Source organism: Cavia porcellus, unplaced genomic scaffold, assembly GCF_034190915.1.
Source record: "Cavia porcellus strain 051 isolate PalLab524CR breed Dunkin Hartley unplaced genomic scaffold, mCavPor4.1 scaffold_45, whole genome shotgun sequence".
Classification (NCBI taxonomy): Eukaryota; Metazoa; Chordata; class Mammalia; order Rodentia; family Caviidae; genus Cavia; species Cavia porcellus.
The window spans coordinates 549,967-571,635 of record NW_026947528.1 but is presented as its reverse complement, the minus strand read 5'-3'; the positions used below and the strand labels follow the sequence as shown (position 1 = coordinate 571,635).

General features: G+C 35.3%; 1 pseudogene; it reads left to right on the top strand.

Moving 5' to 3' along the window:
- The first annotated feature begins 1,270 nt into the window (after positions 1-1,270).
- LOC101789142 (elongation factor 2-like) lies at positions 1,271-2,389 on the top strand (annotated as a pseudogene).
- The last annotated feature ends 19,280 nt before the right edge of the window (positions 2,390-21,669 follow it).

Below are 21,669 nucleotides of genomic sequence, written 5' to 3'. Positions count from 1 at the left end.
AAAATGCTGCTTGCCAGAGGAGGGTCAAATTTACTCGCCTTTAAATGAGGAGAGATACCTTTGTCTCTTGTCTTGGCACATACTTAGATCTCAGTAAATCCTGAATGAGGAAATACATCCTAGTTTCCCTGGGAAAGACCTTTGTGTGTATTTCAGAAAGATAGGGAGCTTTACAGAGCTGTATGCAGTTGTGGCCACTTCTGAACTGACAATGATTGTTCACAAGCCCTCTGTGGAAGGAGGTGGTTTCCCACAGGAAAAGTGTTGGGTAGTAAAGCCATAGAGATTTGTCAGTATAGTTGCTAGACATGACTGTTGGTCATGTCGGAAGTTATTTTGTGGTTCCATCAATAAGGTGTCTGCCAGCTGCAGAGCTGCTTCCCCTTGTCACCTGTTGCACTGCAGTGAAGACTTCCTGTTCTGTGGCAAGTGCAATTTTGCCTTCACCACTGACCAGTAATCCTGGGGTCCAGATCACTGGACTGACGTAATGAGCAGAAGAGGTAAATAGTTCCTGGGAATCAGTTGTTGAAAGACACAAGATATAAATAATACTTTGATTCTGAAGTGTTGATGTGCAAGATTATCTGAGCAAGGTAAGAAAAAATTGTTACTGTTCGCTTAACTAACAGATGGAAACTAAAGTACTCTCTTTGCATGACAACCATGTATTTTCTTTTATTAACAGTTTACTGACTTTATAAGGTTTTCTGATTGTAAAATACGTGAACATTAGAGAATTTTATAAAATTCAATAGTAATAAATAGTTATCGTTAATGTGTTGTAGATTTTCTACTAATCTTAAATTTTTTTGCAGTTGAGATACAGCACCTATTTGTGCACATTTTTCTATATATTTAATATTTTGGGAAACTTTTCTAATTTATTTAAAGTAGAAAAATCTAAAAGATTTTATATTTGATGCTATAATTATGTCTTACAAATTCTCATAAATAGAAACGCATGTTTGCATAATATTCTTTCCTACAGACTAGCCCTATTTGTCTGAGGTCACATACTTGATTACTTACAGAATTAGGACTAGATATAATTTTCTTTGTTAGGTTATAAGCTAAGTAAATTTTACTTTTTGTTTTTGTTGCTGGGGATTGAAGTCCAGACCTTGAGCTTGCCAGGCTGGTGCTTATGCTGCTGAGCTAAATCCCCTGCCCTTAAAGTTTGATTTTTATTCTTGGAGGTAGTAGTAAATGTAGAATTGATTAAAACTAAAATTACTCTTAAAGAAGAACCTCACATTCCAGATATAATCAGCTTTTTTATTTTTATTTTTTCATGTTTTCCCCAAACTCATTCTTGGAGTTGAATGCAAGGAATAAAAACATCAACTGTACACTCTAAAAGGGTATTTATTTTGTCTGTTAAAGAATCCATCATGTCCTGTCTTCCGCCCTGTGGCTGCCATCCTCCGCGCGCTCAATTCAGCTCTAGCGGCTGGCCAAGTCCGACCCCATGGTGCAGTGCATCATGGAGGAGTCCGGGGAGCACATCATCGCGGGTGCTGGGGATCAGCGCCTGGAGATCTGCCTCAAGGACCTGGAGGAGGACCACGCCTGCATCCCCATCAAGAAATCGGCCCCGTGGTCTCCTACCTTGAGACGGTGAGCGAGGAGTCAACCTGATGTGCCTCTCCAAGTCCCCCAACAAGCACAACCGGCTGTACATCAAGGCGCGGCCCTTCCCTGACGGCCTGGCCGAGGACACCACAAGGGCGAGGTGTCCGCCCGCCAGGAGCTCAAGCAGCGCGCGCGCTGCCTGGCCGAGAAGTACCAGTGGGACGTGGCCGAGGCCCGCAAGATCTGCTGCTTCGGCCCGACGGCACCGGGCCCAACATCCTCACCGACATTACCAAGGGGTGCAGCACCTGAACAAGATCAAGGACAGCGCGGTGGCCGGCTTCTGGTGGGCCATCAAGGAGGGGGCGCTGTGCGAGAATACGCGCGGGGCGTTTTGATGTCCCCTCTAACCCTGCGTGCCGACGCCGCCCACCGCGGCGGGCCGGATCATCCCCAAGGCGGCGCTGCCTCTACGCCGGCGTGCCGACCGCGCAGCCGCGCCTCCTGGAGCCCGGTACCCGGTGGAGATCCAGCGTCCGGAGCGGGGCTGGGCGCGTCTAGGCGTCCTGAGCAGGAAGCGGGGCCGCGTCTTCCAGGAGTCCCAGGTGGCCGGCACCCCCATGTTCGTAGTCGAGGCCCGCCTGCCGGTCAACGAGTCCTTTGGCTGCACCCCGACCTGTGCACAGTCACAGTGCATTTTGCTTTCCTAGTGGCTCCTTTATTTACAAAAGGGAATGTGAAGATTTTTGCAGAATTTTCCAAGTAGCTGTTTATTTTAAATATTTCATAAGTACAGATAAACTGGTTGGGAATAGCTTGATAAGTCGTTATTTTTCTCTGACTAATCAAGGTTACCATTACATTTTTAAGAGGTCTTATAGTTAAAAAAAGACCTTGTCAATATTTAAGATTGGCCTGCATGTTAAATTTCCCAAACTAATAATACTCCCCCAGAAAACTTCCTTACTGGAATATCTTGACCTTCACATAATTCCCAGGCAACCTCCTCAGAGTTCCCTTTTAATTAGCAAGACAATCATTTGGCAGATGTATCTATTTTTTTTTTTGATGCAGTCACTAGTGTCAAAGGTTATAAATCCTTGTTCCCATATGACCTACCTCTGCAATCTAGGGTGGATTATAGTAGTTTTCTATGCCTAATTTTATTAAAACAATCAATTTGACCTGACATACAATAAACTGTACACACAAAGTGTACAGTTTTGTGAGTTTTGGTATATGTATACATTTGCAAAACTTTTAACATCATGAAGGTAACACATTATATAGCCCTACCCTTAGTTCCAGGCAACCCCTGATCTGCCTTTTAGTATAAATGTGTTTGTATTATCTAAGAATTTTACACATATATTTGAAGATGATTTTAAAATACATAAATTAAAAGGATTATCTCGACCTTGCTGTTGAATTCCAGTGACTGCTTTTCTAGTATATTGAGAGATAACCTTTAAGGAAATTCTTTAATTACCTAATCTCTATTAACAAAAAATATTGCTGAAATGTAAGTTAATTTTTTCTTAAAATTTGACATCTCACTTTGAACATTTTTTGAATCAAACAAATATATTGGACAAACAGGAAAACAACCATGACTAGCACCACAGAAACAATTAAAATACAGGAACTAATCATAATATCAACTGCGTAAATCATCAGTCATTTTTCTCACATCTTTTAAAGCAATTGGTCTCAGATTCTCAGCTTGAGGGAACAAGAGATACTTTTCCAGTTGGAGAGTGGGAAAGCAGCAGGAAAGATAAAAATTACTCAGGAAATATAAAAGACTTGGCTTTTTTAAGTGAGGTAACTGTCCTGCTCAAAAGTAGAAGAGTGGACTGACTTTCTTATCTGGATGAAATATTACTCACATTTCAGATTTGAGCATTACAGCACCTTTTTAGAAACCTTCCCTGTCTGCAGTTAGTTGCTAGTAAAATGCACACACACAAAGTCTGCTTCCCACAGGCTATGTGATTTGAAAATATTGATTAACAATTACCAGCCAGGAGATGGGAACAATCTTTTTTGGTTTTTACTAGTCGCCCTTCTTAAACTGACACAGTTTAAGAAGTATTTTAGTTAATTCTAAAATATTAAGCAAGTTCTGATTTCTACAGGGATTTTAAACAGAAGGATATCTGAAATACCGGAAGCTGTTTAGTTTGTGTGAAGTTCAGTAAAAGCAAGACACAGAAAGAACGCACAACAGGCAACTTTTCCCATGAGATTCCCGCATTCCTAGACATCTGTGAGTGTCTAACCTTGGCCTTTCTGCGGAAGCTTTACTATCATTACAGCAGTAACAAATTTAGCTGGAGAGCTTTTTTTTTTTAAACTAGCAATTAATGTAGTCTCTGGTAGACCTAACTGATTTGATTAGGTCTAAGATATTCTCAGGGGAAACTAGTTACAGTAAGAATACTTCTTGCATCTCTTTATAGGAAATGGGCAAAATATATTTTTTCTAAAAAACTCATTTTTTAAATCTTTTATTATTGGAAAATGAAAAAATATCTTTCTGGTATTATTGAGAAATGCCAAAAGATCCACCCAAACCCAGGCTACTTACTGTTCTTTCCCTGTTCTTACTGTGTTTTTACATCATGTTCAAGTCTAAGCATTTGCCCTTAACACAAGCTGATAAAACTTTGCCAAGTTGAAGGTTGCATGTCTGTTTTACATTTCTCAGCTTGCAAGTTCTTTTTCTGCTTTACATGCCTAAAAAGGCAAAGGCCAAATCTCTTCAGCTGCAAATGAGGTCATCTTTGCTGATCTTCTGCAGCTGATTGCAATAAAAAACATGGTCTCCCATGTGACCAGTCCTCTCCAGTTAGGAGCAGTGATGTCATCTCTACTGAAATAGGATGAGACATACAACTGGCTTTAAATTGAACTACATAAATTTGTCTTCTGACTTAACTTTAACCTTTTATTTATTTTTACAGAAAAATTAGTCATCATTTCAAACTGAAAAAACAAGGCAAACACATTTTACAAGGAGTCATTCATATCTACTATACATAGTCATTTGAGCCCTATGACTGTTTCTCAGTCAAAATGATTGAATATGGCAATCTTATATTATTCATCCTAAAAAATTCAAAGCATCTCACCTAAAATGTTCTTTCATGAGTCCCAAAGTCATCAGACCTTCAACTCCAACTTTGCTATTTTTTTATGGGTGATCTTAAAATTTGAGATAACTTACTTGATTTTTCTAAAAATTAAGAATGTAATATGTACAGTGTTAGAAGATCACATGCCCATAAGGAAGCATACAATACATGGTGCTAGTAACACAGGTCCTTTCACCAAAGCTGTTAAGGCCGTATACGCTTCAAAATTTAGTACTTATTGGACTTCAGAATTGCAGCAGCAAAGTTTTAAGCACAGAGCCTTTCTAAGTGTGACACTGTGTTATGCCCTCACTTACACATGATCTCAATATATACCCACAGTAAGGCTGAGATGGAATTCAAGCATGTTAACATTTCTTTAGTGAAATGTGTGAATATGAACACCGAGAAGGATATGTAAAGACCATAAATATCCTCCTGTCACTTCCAGTCAAGTCTACTACCAAGTGAGTTTACCATAAACTTATAATGAAAAACTTATAGATTTTAAAGCTTTTTGGATTTTATAATTCAAAAATAGGTAAGAGCTTTGGGATATATATTGTTTTTCTAGTGGAATATATATGCTCTTTTCCACATTATCTACTGGATATTTTGGTGCTATACTTAAAGGTCATTCCGATAATACTGAAGTCAAAGAGAATGAATTCCAATCCAGTTTTGACACACAGAACTTTTGAGACTTTAGGGAAGAAAGATTAGAGGGAGAAGTGTAGTGTGGTTTTCTAGGAGCTAAGGCTGAGAGAGAAGATGGATGAGAAGAAATTAAAGCCTTGAATTATTGGTACAGAGATGTACAGGAAACTCCTAAAAGAATTAATAAAATCTATTCTACAATTTGATTTCCCTTATTTGGAATCCTCCTTTTATATATACATTCTTCTAATGTGTTTTCGTTATGGTGTTCCCAATTCTCATGTTAATGTACATTCTTTATAAATATGCTCAAAATGATGAAGTGCTTAGTGTAATTTTGCCTTCTGTCTAAGCACCTATCTGAACTCTATTTTGGATAGAATTTGAGCCCAAACAATAAGATCAGTATTATTTTTTTTTTGGAGTTGATCACTTTGGTAAACAAAGGCAATTGCATCCATGAATATAACAGGTTTGAATTTGGACTCTTTGTTAGCATTTGTAATGTATCTATCAGGGCATCCCTAGACACATTTTTTTCTAAGTCTTAAAAATACCAACTTGATTTCCTTTGCAGATATGAAAATAATTTGGTATATTTAGTATTGATCATGTTAATTGCATAATTCCATTAAAATATAAAATAAGTGGGCAGAATTTTTAAAGATTAAGAAGGTAGAATTCAAAGGAAAATTGAAAAACAGAAATGAACTAAAATATATGCACAGGCATGCACCAGGAAAAAAAAACTGTCTAAATAGCCTTAGATAATAAAAACTAAGATAGTTGATGAAATTGGTCTAGGGGAACATGAGAGTATGTAATCATTTTGAGCATGTTGGACTGTGGAAATTAGGAGCAGGACCTATATTCTGCTTATTTGCAACCCAGCAAATGAGGCTGCCTATGAAAGAAAGCATGATCAACTCCAATTATTTTTTGCAAGCAGTATGTGCAATTGTATTATCATTCAATAGAAATTCAAAGTAGAAAAGTATCTTATTATGGTTGATTCAAAAAGATACCAAGATTTCCAGTTGAAATAAATGGTATGGGAATGGTAGTGATTTTTTTAGTGTATACAACTACACTGCTGAGTTTGGTTATCAAAACACATATTTTTGGTAGAATTTGTGGGGTCTTCTAAGTAGAATATTATGTTATCTGCCAAAAATGATATTACTTGTTTTTTCCTATATTTATTCTTTTGTATCCTTTTATTGTCTAATTTCTATGGCTAATGTTTCCAGAACTATGTCAAATAGCAGTGGTTATAATGAGCATTTCTGTGTTGTTCATTATTTTAGAGTGAAAGTTTTAAATTTTTTACCATTTAATTTGATTCATTGTGTTTTCTCCAATTTCATTCCTAATTTGTTGAATTTATGTTTTTTTCTCTACTTTTTTGATTAAGATGGCTAATGGTTTATTGATTTTATTTGTTGTTTCAAAGAATCAACATTTTGATTCAGTGATGCTTTATATTGTTTTTTTAATCTTAGTTGCATTGATTTTTCCTTTTATGTCTGTAATTTCCTCCCTCTTTTTTAACTTTGGGCTTGGTTTTTTTTTTTTTTCTAGAATTTTGAGATTCAATGTTAAGCTGTTTTTCTGAGTTCAGTCTGTTTTCCTGATGTGCAAGTTCGTACTATTAATTTACCTCCCAGGGCTACGTTCTTTGTGTAGCATAAATTCTGGGATGTTGTATCAGTGCTATCATTTGATTGTAGATACTGTGTAATTTTGCCTTCAATTTCCTCTATGACCTTTGAGTTCTTCAGAAGGATATTGGTTAATTTCCATGTGTTTGTGTAGATTTTAAATTTTTCTATTTTGCAATTGATTTCCAGTTTCTCGGCACCGTGGTCAGATAGTGGGCATGGAATGGAATGATTTCTGTTTCTCTATTTTTTTAAGAAAATGGGTAATATGGCATCTATTTTGGAGAACATCTCATGAGTGGCTTAGAACAATGTCTATTCTGATGTTTTGAGGTGGACACTCTGTAGACATCTATCAAGTACATTTGTTTACAGGTTGGATTAATACTGATTTTTTTTTGTCTAGTTGATCTATCTATTTGTGAGAATAGGGTATTAAGGCTTTGCATTACCACAGTGTCAGTACTTGGTTTTTCATGCCTATTAATATTTGTTTTATGTTATTGTGTGCACCAGTATTTGGTATATATTTATGATTTTTATCTCTTCTTTGAGTTTTCTCTTCCCAAGTATGCAGTGACCTTTTTGTCTCCTTTGATCAGTTTTGGGTTAAAGTGTACTTTGTCTGCAAATAAAATAAGTATCCCTACTTTTTTTCATTGTTCTTGTAGTATATTGTTTTCCATCCTTTGACTTTAAGTCTATGAATCTCTGTCGAGGTTAAACGTGTTTCTTGAATGTAGCATATTCTTGGATCGTGTTTCTTGATGCACTCTGCCAATCCTGTTCTTTTGATGGGTGAATTGAGGTCAGTTATCTTGATGATTATATATGATATGAATTAGCTTATATTTTTCATGTAGCTTTCCTGTTGTTGGTTCCCTGTCTTTAGCTTCTGTTTAATTGCTTGCTCTACCTGGTGGTTTGTTTCTATTGTTGTTCTTATGGTTGTGGTCTTAATTTTCTCATTCTAATAGTTTCAGAGTATTCTGAAGGGCTGGTCTAGGTGGTCATGAATTTCTTCAATTGTTCCTTGTTATGGAAATATCTTATTTCTCCACTGTGTTTGAAGAATAGTTTTATGGAATATCTCAATCTGTATTGAAGATTGCTTTTCTTTAGGATTTGAAACATCTCAGTCAGAACTCTCCTTGATACCAGGGTATGTTTTGAGAATTATGCTGAGATTCTGCCTTTCTTTATATGTTATTTGTTTCTTTTTTTCTAGCTGATTTTCATATTTTGTTCTTGTGTTGAAGATTTGTTTTGGTCAGGGATATTTGGGGTTTTATATGTTTCATTAATTTGTATGTTAAATTCTTTATCCATGCCTGGTGAGTTTTCTGCTATTATTTCTTTTTTTAAAAAATTTAATTTAAAGAAAAGAAAAAACAAAACAGTAAAAGGGTACAAGTAATACAGAATTTCAAAAAAATAAGCAGTAAGAAATCACTAGTTAATAGATTACATATTGTCATCTTAGAAGTAGTTGTTCAAGTTACAAAATTAAAATATACAAAGTGGACATTCAAACAGTGAGACTACAAATAGTTGTGTTTAATGATCCAACAAAAACTTAGTAACATGGTCATCTATCTTATACAACTAGAACACTTTCTTTTCCTCTCTTTTTTAAAATAACATTTAAACATTTTGGGTTTTATTACTTCCACGGTTCTTATTATTTTTTTTGAAAAGAATAAAACCAAATGTGACAAAACAAAGCAGTCAGTCAAAACAAAGGATGGACATAGTACATGATGTAAAAACAGAAAATAAGGTAATCAACGATGGTTACCATAATGTCTCTTGCTACCTTAAAAAGAATTGCCTATATCATCAGGTATAATAAAATTGAACAAAACCAGTCCAGAACAAAACCAATGAAACCTAAACATTGGAGACTTTACTGAACTTCAAAAGAATAGTCAAACCACAATGGGCATCATAGTGAATCTTATTGCTTTCAAAGTAGTTGCCTATATCCTCAAAATTAATAGTATCAAACAGAACAGAATATTGTAAATTCATTCAAAACAAGATGGTGAGAGCAATATAGGGCTTCAAACTGAGTTAATAGGAAATCAAAAAAGTTACTATAATGTATCCTGCTAATTTTTAAAAAACTTTTCCCTTGATTAAAAAAATAAAACAAAATTTAAAAAGGGGCGAATGACATAAAAGAGAACATAACAACACAGGTCAGAACAGAACAATTCAAGCAACATAGTGTTTCACCACAAAATAACCCGACTTAACAGTAGTTACTATGATGTCTCTTTCCTTGAAATATTTGAGTATGATTTCATACTATAGCATTAAACATGTCAAGACAGTGTGACACCACTCAAGAAAATGAAAGTATTACAGTGTATTTAGAACTAGCTAACAGAAAATGAATGATGGTTTCTATATTATCTCTTTGCCTATAAAAATTTTTGTTTATACTATCACATAAAATAAAATCCAATAAGATACAACATTATAAAAGCAATGGAGACAGAAGAACAACAGTGTGATGGGACTTCAAAACAAGATGATATTAAATCAGCACTAGCTATTATGATGTCTTGTTTTCTTCAGAATAGCTGTTCATATCATCACAGACAACAATATCAAACAGCCCAAAATAAAACCATTCCAATTAATGAGTGAAAACTTTATAAGGCTTCAAAGCCATATAATGGGAATCATGATTACCACATAGTTTTATTTTTTGTATCATTTCTTACACTAGGGAAACTTTTTGGTATTCATACATATGAGTTTGATTTATTTCACTTATGAGTGTGGTCTCAAGCTGCACCCATTTATTTATAAATATCTCAATGTACCCCTACTTTATAGCTGAGTAGTACTCCATTGTATACAAATATAACAACTTATGTATCCATTCCTCAGTTGATGGACACTAGGTTGTTTCCAAGATCTGGCAATTACAAATTGTGCTGCTATAAATATGGATGCACATATATCACTGTGGTATGATGCTTTCAATTCTTCTGGGTATATGCCAGTGACAGTAGAATAGCTGGAACAAATGGGACTTCTAGTCCCAGCTTTTTGAGAAATCTCCAAACTGACCTCCACGGTGGTCGCACCAGTCTACACTCCCACCAACAGTGCAGGAGAGTTCCTTTCTCCCCACATCCTCTCCAGCATTTGTTGTTGGTGATTTTCTTGATCCTGGCCATTCTTTCAGGAGTGAGATGGCATCTCAGTGTGGTTTTAATTTGCATTTCTCTAATGAGTAATGATGATGAACATTTTTTCATGTATTTCTTTGGCATTTGTATTTCTTCATCTGGGAAGTGTGTATTCATCTCAGATGCTCATTTTTGAATTGGATCTTTGAATTTTGGGGGTCTGATTTTTAAAATTCTTTATATGTTTTAGACAGAAATCCTTTGTCTGAGGGAGAGTTCATTATGATTTTTTCAAAGTTAGTGGGTTTTCTTTTCACTCTGGTGGAGATTTCTTTTGACATGCAGAAACTTTTCAATGAGATGTGATCCCAGTTTTTGATTCTGGGAAGTATTTCCCATGAGGTTTGAGTCCTGTTCATGAATTCTCTGCCTACCCCTATGTTCAAGGTTTTTACTCAATTTGTCTTCCGATAGATTTAGTGTCTCTGTTTTAATATTCAGACCTTTGATGATCCATTTAAATTTTAATTTAGTACATGGTGATAGGCACGGGTTTAGTTTTAGTTTTCGGCATATGGAGAGCCAGTTTTTCCAATCATTCATTAGAGACTGTTGTTCTTCCAGTGAACCTGATTGGCCCCTTTATCAAAGATAAGGTGGTTGAGTGTGTTTGTAGTTTTGCTTGTATCTTCTAATCTATTCCTTTCATCTTTGGCTCTGTTTTGATTCCAGTACCATGTTGATTTTACTACAGTTGCTTTATGGTATAACTTCAAGTCAGGGATTGTGATGCCTCCTGCCTTGCCTTTGCTGCTTAGAACTGTCTCTGCTATTGTAGGTCTCTTCTCGCTCCAGATGAATGATTTCTTGAGATCTATGAGGTGTGTTCATGGTATTTTTATTGGGATTGCATTGAATCTGTATAAGAGTTTTGGGAGAATGGCCATTTTCACAATATTTATACAAGAGCTTCTTATACAAGAGCAAGGGATGTCATTCCATTTTCTGAGATTGTTGCAGGCCTGCTCAGGATCCGCCATGCTGGTCCAGTGAGCCCAAAAGCCATGAAATTCCCTTTCTGGGGCCAAGAGAGGGTGTCAAATTAGCTGGACTCGTGGGAAAGTCCATGGGGCACTTATACCACCAGGCCACCCAGCCTCTGGAACTGATGGCGCCCACTTGCTTGCTTAGAACACCAGAGTCCGACAAGCGCAGCCTGGAGTGGGAGGCCACTGCAGGCCTGGTCAAGACCCGCCAGGTGGTCCAGTGTACCTGGAAGCTGCAAAGTTCCTTGTCTGGGTCCAAGCAAGGGTCCCAAACTAGCTGGACTCAGGGGAAAGTGTACAGGGCACTTACACCTGGCCACCCAGCCTCTGGAACCAATGGCGCCCACTTCTCTGCTATTATTTCTTTGAATAAAATTTTAATGACTTTTGTGCTATCTCTAGCTTTTCCCTTGACTCCAAGCCATCTTATGTTACTATTCTTTGCTTCATCTTGTAGCTGTTGCATTAATTTTTCATTGTTTCATGCTACTTTTAAAATGTCTTCCTTTTTCTGGTAGTAAGTTGCAGTCCTGTCTTCTACATCTAATATTCTCTCCTCATTTTCATTCAATCTTCAATCTATCCATATACTTTCAGGGGCACTCTTAATCTCCTTGATTTCTGTTTGGATATTTTTCATTGACTTTAGTTCTTGTCTGTGTCGGTCATTCATGGTTACTGTCACTTTGCTAAGTTCCTCTATTTTTTTATCTGTCTCTACTTTAATGTCTTTCATTTTGATCATCATTTCCATTTGCAACTTAGAAACTATTTTCCATGGTCTCTTCAATTAGTTGTTTCACTACTGCTACTATTATTTCAGAGAGTTCTAGTGGTTGGCTTGTGATTTTTCTTTATCTTCGGTGGTCTAGACTTGCCTTGGGTGGGCTGGGTATTTAGGGTTGCATTTTATTTCTTTCTCTTGTTATTTTGTATCGTTATTTGTTTACTTTATTTTGCTTTCTGTGTTAAGGCTTGTAGATTTTTTTAATTTTAGTTAGCTTTAACCCTGATGTCAAGGCTTTCCCAGGAGATGTCCCTTCCCTGGATACCTTCTAGAGATAGATGGTTCTAGGTCTCTAGGTCTATCCCCTAAATCCACCCTCCCAATGTATTAAGAATGTGGAGTTGCTGTCTATTTTCCTCAGGGATCATTTATTTAGCATTGTTAATATTGCTTCAGACTTTTCCATGTCACTAGTCCCATCTATCCATCATGTGTGTGCGCTCTCATTTGGGTTCGACTGGTGTTCCACCAGTCTCAGGTACTTGAGTCTGATCAGTTGAGTCTGTGAAGTTGGAGCGGGTCCTAATTGTAAGAGACAATCACCTTCAATGAAAACTCTGTCATTTGGAAACTCTCATTTTAGGAATCATTTGTTGTAATGGTCCAACAGCTTCCTGTTTTCTGCTTTAGTTTTAAATCTTCTCAACTGAATTCCATATTTGCTCTTTTTATAACAAACTTTTCAATTTTTTCCTAAGTTGAATTATTTTAATTTTTACACTTCTGAAGTAAAAAAATAGATCTCAATTAAACTCTCATTGAGCAGTCTCTGTAACAGGAGCCAAGATACATTAAATTCATTTGTTATATTTGCTGTTTTTGTTAAGTGGTCACATTTTGAGTTTCTCTATGACCTAACTTCCTTTTTTTTGCATTTGAACTCTCCATTTGTAACACAGAAATGTTTTATTCTGTTTGTCTGTATTCATTTATCCAATTTTGGACAAGTCACTCTTTTCTGTTAACAAGGGTCAGTGACATGTTTCCCTGTGTTACAGAGCAGTATGTCTTTTGGTCACAAGTCCAGAGTACAAAGGGTTTTAAGAAACTAAAATCCAGATGGTTTCCCTCGTAGTCTCAAGAACTTGAAAATTCTCCATCTAAAATTCTGGTTTATGTGATTGAGAATTTTGTGCCTTTTTGTGAATATGGATAAACTTTGTAGGTGGTAATGTAAAATTGTAGTGTTAACTTTCTGTAGCCAATAGCTTAAGTACAATATTTAACCTGGAGATATTTTAAAGAGGACAAAAAATCCCAAAAACAAAGGAATAATTTCTTTGCTAGTAAGAGCATTATAAAGGACAGAATTAGTTTAAGTTTCTCTATGAGTTTCTTTACAGCACCCCAATGAGAATTTAATAGACAGAGTCCAGATGAATTCAATAGAATTGCTTGTTGATCCTCTCATTGTATCATTTCCTTGATTCCCTTCCTTGATTTTTTATTCTAAATTCTTTCCCATTACTGCTCTGAGATACCTCAGCACCAAATTCTGTTTTACACAAGACTTTCTAATGGACTTATGGTAGCAACTTCAATAGAAATTATGCTTTAGTCACAAACCAAAGTGTTAAGCTATTGTAAAAAAAATGTAGTCTATAATAGTGAGAAGAGTAATTGTTTTAAAAGTTTTTAAAATTTGGTTTCACAAGGATTTGTTCACATGGTTCACAGGATTTGTTCACATGGTAGTCAGTTCCAGAATTAGTAATCTATATTAATGGTTCTAGTGCTAAAAATTGTAAAAGACAGTGCAAAGTTGGATATGCTGTTACATTGTAATTTGAATTATAAGTAAAAGAATGCTACATAATTTCAGTTCAGCCCAAACTGCAGAATTATCTGTCCACATACACCTATTTATTATCCAAAAATAAAATTATCTACATAAGATGAAATATGTACAGTGGTAGCATATATATTTTTGGAGTTACTGCAACTTTCATATATTTTAAGACAGAGGGGACTTTTGATATCAAATAACATATCCATGAAAATAGGCTTCCTCAGGTTGCTGAGCTGCCCTGACTATAATGGGTAAAGTTACAATCATAAGAATTAACCTCAGGTGGAGAATTTTGTGGCATAAACGCCTACTTTACAAGTGAGTGGTCATGAATTTGATCTCAGGTACCAAAAAAAAAATAGAATTAATCTCAAAAACCTAAATTAATTATGTTCTCAATATCAAAGAAATGCTATGTTTGGCTTTTATCTTTAGATTGTAAATCAAGACGAACAATGTACCAAATTTCTGCAACTTGCATAAACTTCATAATATTGATCCAAATCATAAAATTTATCATAATGTGCTTAATAATAATATAATACTCCCAAAGTATGACATCAAGATTGGCATTATAAAAGATGAATATATAATCTAAAAAGGGAACTCATGCATGGCCAGATGACTGCTTCATACATTGAAACTTTAAGACTTCCTTTTCTGAAAGTCTTGAATTCAACAATTGATCATAGTACTGAGATAACAAGAATCATGAAAAATAGTTTGGGTGATTGCTCTTGGTGACTGGGAAGTTACATAATGACTGCCAGACTTATTAAATCTATAATGCCAGAACATCAAATTAGCTCCAGGGACAACCTTCTTATCATGAGGATCATTTTAACATTAGCAAATAGATTTTATTTATTTATCCACCTACATGATGTTTTAAAGTGAATGTGTAATCTTAAAGAACAGTAATGAGACTTTCATCAAATAGCTTATGCTTCTTATATTAGTTAGTTTAGCTGGTTGAATCTGAGATCTTGGATTCTATGCTCTCTCTGAAGAGACAATTATTGATCTTCTCACAGTTGTCATGTGAAGTTCTCCTTGTGTCCTCTCAAAAGTTTTATTTTATTCATTTAGCTGTAAAATAAATTTTATTGTACATATTTGGTATTTATAACATGATATTTTGGGATAAAGCTAGACAATAAGACTAACATATAACATATTTTACGGTTTCATCATGTGACCATGCTGCTAATATCTATATATTTAACAAAACTTTAATGCAATTTTATTAAGTTTAGTTTTTATGTTGTACATATAACCTTAAACTTTTTTTTTTTTTTTTCTTTTCTTTTTGAGACAAGGTCTCTATGCAGTTCAGGCTGGCCTTAAACTCACTTTGTAGCCCAGGCTGGTCTCGAACTCTCAACGATCCTCCTGCCTCAGCCTCCTGAGTGCTGGGATTACAGGCCTCAGCCACCATGCCCAGCTAACCTTAAACTTGTTAATCCCCATATATCTGCTATTTTGTACCCTTTGACTTACATTTCTATCCCTTATCAACTCTTTTTTCCCTTTTTATTGTAGATTTCAAATAGCAGTGATATTGTGCCCTAGTTTTCAGTCTGTGTTGGAATTATTACACTTACCATAATGTAAGATTCTACCACATTATAGAAAGTGGCATAGTCCTTTTTCTTTTTGAGGCTGATTATAGTCTCAACTGTGTGTGTGTGTGTGTGTGTGTGTGTGTGTGTGTGTGTGTGTGTGTGTGTGACATTTTATGTATCCAGTTAGTGGACATTCAAATCTTCATATTTTGACACTTATGAATCAAGCCTGAGAAGTCTTCATCAACAAAACCATTTAGGTGACATAATTTATTTATAAAAAATTTATTTTCAAAGTAGGAAAAATACAACAGAAAAAGACAGAACAAAGCCAATCAAGACAATGCACTGAAATTGGTACAGAATTTCACAATAGGATATTGGCATGGTATTAATAGGTATTATGGTGTATATCCTTGTCTTCACAATAATTGTCCAGTCAATTAGGTATAGCAAAATCCAACCAAAAACAGGACAATATAAAACCAATTGAGAGTATTGAATAGAGCAAAAGAAACACAACAAAACAAAATAGTGTAAACAAACTTTGCCTTCAAACACAAGATACAAGGAAATCCCCCATATTTGCTAGACTGCATACAGTCATCCTCCCAGGAGATACTGAGTCATCTATCCCTTGTAGCTACTGAGAGTGGGAGGGAGTGTGCTTGATTCTCAACCCATGCACCAATAGGCTCATGGGAGCAGCTGGTTCTCTGCCTGATCCACACTGGGGGCACTTACCAAGAAGGTGGAAGAATAAGCTGCCTAAGTCCCACCATGGCCGGATCTTGGGAGCTCAGATTCTTCTCCTGGCCCATGCCCGGGGTGCTTACCAACAGGGTGGGCAAATAAGCTGCCTAAGTCCCACCATGGCTGGATCTCAGGAGCACTGGTTCTCCTCCTGGTCCATGCCAGGGGCGCTTACCAAGAGGGAAGAAGAATAAGCTGCCTAAGTCCCACCAGGGCCGAATCTCAGGCTACATAATTTAAATTAATCTATCTTGGGCTTGAGCATATATGTGTATACATGAAATGTACATTATTTTTGTAAGTAATAGGAATAAAAACATAATTCTCCAATGAACATGGAAGTATAAGTATATTCAGGAAGTGGTGATTTCTTTTTTCTCTTTGGGTATATATGTGAAAAGTATTGCTAAATGTTACAGTGGTTCTATTTTTAATATTTTAGAAGTCATTTCTAAGAGGTCTCAAAACTTTTCAGCAATCACTCAGTCATCAAATGATAGCTATCAAAATTAGATAAGTACAAGAGCTCTGCAATGTCATCTCTGGTGACAATTACTCTCCATTCTAAGAGGAATTCAACCCTGACTAGAAACACAGTGGTAATTGCTAGTGCTGCTACAAAGATTCTTTTGTCACACCCTCAGTCTGATGAGATGAGGCAAAAAAAGAGGATTTATTAAGATAAATAAAAGCATCTAAGCCTGAAAAGTTTTCATCAACAAAACCATTTAGGCTACACAACATAAACTAACATACCTTGGGCTTGAGTATATATGTGTATATATATGAAATTTATATTACTTCCTGTAAGTAGTAGTAATCAAAATATGGTAATCAAAAATGAAAATATATGAAAATACAGTAATCAAAATGAAAAGATGAGGTTCTTTCTAACCATGGTATAAGATGATTGATTTTAAATCTACTGCTACGACCAAACGCTCAATATAGCAACAAATTATTATCAAGTTTAAATAATTTACTGATTTTCACTTAAAGACCATTCTTTTGGAGTGTCTTATTTGCTTCCCTGAGTCATCTCCTCAACCAAGATGTGTATTTGTGCTTTGTTATGAGAAAAAACTAAAACATTTTAAAACTTGATTTGATATTTACTTTTGACAAAAGTCATGGGATAAATACACAAGGAATTTCTCAAAATTGAAACCATCACAGACAAATTAAAAGAGCACTAGTGTTGAAACAGAAATTCTGACCTAACTGCAACCATTTTGTTCAATAAAGTTTTGGTCATTCTCTTCTCTGCCATGAGCTCAGCTAAGTCATATGATTTGTCATCAAATTGAAACTTCTGTGAATGTGCTAAAACAACATTGTTACATACAACCATACTCACTGCAAGATAACTATTGTGCCATAACCTTCAGCTAAAAGCTTATCTCATTCTTGTAACTTCTATTTATCACCCTCTAAAATAATCTCTCTATCATCACCACCTCAGACTTTGGTGATTAGTTTTCTGGGGTCTTCTGGCATTAATAAAATTTTCTTTCTTATTCTGAGATTCTGGATACTGTTGACTTGAATTTTCCCCACAATTGTATTACATCTTACCAATAAGTGAATGAGCATCATCAAGAAATCAAATAACAAATGCTGCAAGGAAAAATGTACCCATCAACATTGCTGGTGGAAATATAAAATAATACAACCTCTTTGGAAATCAGTAAGGAGATTCTTCAAAAACCTCAAGTTACAAATTCCATTTGACCCAGCTATTCCTTCTAAGTATCTCCTCAAAAGTATCAAAGATACCATATTACAGTAACACATAAGTACCCATACTTATAGCAACACAATTCATAATTGCTAAACACATCTATCAAGAGATGGAATGTTAAAGGAAAGGTGGTATTTATATACAACGGAGCATTCTACTACTATAAATCAAGATAATCTTGAGTCATTTGTAGGAAAATGAATGTAACTTAAGATAATATAATGTTAAGTGACATAAACCAGGCATATAATCTTAAATGATGCATGGTGTCTTGGAAATGAGAAATGAAAATTATAAAGACTAAAATGCAGAAAGTAGTCACAGAGATTTTTCAAAGGAGAAGGGAACCAAGAAATGGAGGGAGCTAGGAGGAGGGAGAGGGAATGGGAAAAGGAATCAAGATGTGGTATGTATATGTGCCAACACCACACCAGGGATATAAACAATATGTTCTTAACCATGTACTAATAAAGGAAGAAAAAGAAGAAGCTTGTTTATTTTTTCTGAGCTTATATTCACTTCTATTATTTTTATACCAGATAGTGTTCAGGTCCAGATTAGCCAGGAGTTGGCTGTTGGTGTTTTATCAGTTTTCTACTACATAAACCCAGGAATCTCCCACCCTACAAATATACAACTAATGCACTATTTGTACAACCAGGAGAGTAACTAGAAAGAGTTTTGAATTCCCACATGGAGTAAAATTCTGCCTCTGTTACAAACTTGAAACTTCATGTTAAACTTCTGCTGTGTCAGGCCACGAAAGTACTGGGTATTATCTTTATATACACCTACTGTTTCTGTGCCAACCCCTAACATGTGCACAGGTAGTTTGTTTTATTTCTGTATAGGGATGTAGACATTTAGGCTTCAAATTTTCAGTTATTACATGACATAAAATACTTTTACATTTTAGTGAGGATAATGCGCTTATGCTTCAGTGGTGAAATGCTGTACAGTTTGTTTTCATTGTGGAAAATGAATTGTATGACTTCCTATCCTACATAGATAGTGTGGTAAAAAAGCTAAAAAGATAATGCAAGAGATGAATGTAGCTTGGATTTTTGGGGTTATTTTGGAGATTGAAAATTCTTCACCTGAGTTATTTTAGTACAAAAATATCTAGGTTAGGCAATTTGGAAATAAGAAAATTGAGATGAGAGTAATGCTAAGGATGTTTCCCTCAAATTGAAATTATCCCATGCATGTTATCAGATCGCAGCACCAAGAAAATAGAAATTATTGATCAAAGAAACTTCAAAAACCCTACAAACACATGGAAATTGAATAATACACTCAAGCAATCAGTGGGTCATAGGGGAAATTAAGAAGAAATTATATAATACCTACAAGCAAACAAAAATACAAGCACAACTTACCAGATTCTGTGGGATGCAATGAAAGCAGTTCTCAAAGGAAAATTTATTACACTGAGTTCCCACATCAGAAAAATATAACAAATACAATAAACAACCTGATGCTACAGCTCAAACATCTAGAAAAAGAAGAGCAAGTCAAACCCAAAGTGAAAAGAAGAGCAGAAATTATAAAAATCAGAGCAGAAATTAATGCAATAGAGACTAAGAAAACAACCCAAAGAATCAATGAATCAAAGTTTTGGTTCTTTGAAAGAATAAATAAAATTGATAATCCCCTAGCAAACTTTATTTTAAAAAGGGAAGAAAAAGCTCTATTTCATACAATAAGGAATGAAAAAGTGAAATCACTACAGACACTGTGGAAAAACCATTCCAATATAATGATCATCAATAACTATTTCAAAAACCTCTACTCTGATAGGTTCATTGACAGAAGAAATGGACAGATTTCTAGAGACATATGAAGTACCAAAGCTGGGTCAAGAAGATGTAAAACTGCTGAATAACCCAATTTCAATTAATGAAATTGAAAATGTAATTAAGTTTTTACCAACAAAGAAGAGCCCAGGCCTAGATGGATTCACTGCAGAATTCAACAAGAAATACAAAGAAGACTTAATGCCAGCAAACTTCAAACTCTTCGATGAAATTGAAAGGGAAGCAATCCTTCCTAAGTCATTCCTGGAAGCAATATTACTCTGGTACCAAAACCTGAGAAAGACCCAACTAAAGAAGAGAACTACAGACCAATCTCCCTAATGAACACAGATGCTAAATTCCTCAATAAAATATTTGCAAGCAGCATGCAGCAATTCATCAAGATGATTATACACCACAACCAAGTGGGATTCATCCCCGGCATGGAGGGATGGCTCAACATACATAAAATCAATAAATGTAATCCACCATATCAATAAAGTCAAAAGTAAGCATCACATGATTATTTCTATAGATTCAGAAAAAGCTTTTGATAAGTTCCAACATTCATGATAAAAACTTTACAGAAAATTGGAATACATGGTCTTTACCTCAATATAATAAAGGCCATCTATGACAAACCAACAGCCAGTATTGTTATTAAGTGGCCAAAAACTGAAGGTCTTTACCTTAAAATCAGGCACAAGACAAGGATGTCCCTTATCACTGCTCCTATTCAACATAGTACTAGAAATACTAGCCAGAGAAATTAGACAAGAGAGAGAAATAAAAGAGGTAAAGATAGGAAAAGAGGAAGTTAAATTATCATTATTTGCAGATGACATGATACTCTATGTAGAAGACCCCCAAAACTCCCTTGAAAGACTCCTAGTTATATTAAATAAATTCAACAATGTATCTGGATACAAAATCAATACTCAAAAATCAATAGCATTTCTTTCAATACACTAACAATAAAATCACTGAGAGAGAAATAAGAGAAGTCACAACCTTCACATTAGCATCCAAAAAGTGAAATATATAGGAAATAATCACAGGAAAGAAGTAATAGATCTATACAGGGAAAATTATAATACCCAGAAAAAGACACTGAAGAGAAGCTCAGAAAATGGAAAATCATCCTTTGTTCACGGATAGAAAGAATAAATGTTGTAAAAATGGCCATTCTCCCAAAGCTGTCATACAGATTCAATGCAATCCCAATGAAAATGCCACCAACATACCTCAAAGATCTATAGAAATCACTCCTAAAATTCATCTGGAACCAGAAGAGATCTAGAATAGCAAAGGCAATTTTAAGCAAAGGCAATTCCAAAGGCAAGGCAGGAGGCATCATTCCTGACTATACTACAAAGCTACTATAATAAAATCAACATGGTACTGGAATAAAAACAGATCTCAAGATCAATGGAATAGATTAGAATATACAACCACAACTACCAACACTGTTAACTACTTTATCTTTGATAAAGGAGCCAAACCATGTTCACTGGAAGAACAACAGTCTCTTTAATAAGAGGTGCTAGAAAAACACACTCTCCATATGCTGAAAACTAAAACTAGACTCATGCCTATCACCATTTACTAAACTAAAATCTAAATGGATCAAAGATCTGAATATTAAAACAGAAACACTAAATCTGTTGGAAGACAAAGTGGGCAAAAACCTTAAAGACACAGGGGTAGGGAGAGAATTAATGAACAGGAATCAAACCTCATGGAAAGTAATTCCCAGAATCAATAACTGGGAGCATGTCTTATTAAAAGTTTCTGCATGTCAAAAGAAATCTCTAGCATAATGAAAAGGAAACCCACAAACTGGGAAAAAATCTTAATGAATTGTCCCTCAGACAAAGGACTTCTGTTTATTACATAAATAATTAAAATAAAACCCCCAAAATTCAAAGACCCAATCGAAAGATAGGCATCTGAGATGAATACACAGTTCTCAGATGAAGAAATACAAGTGGCAAATAAGTGCATGAAAAAACGTTC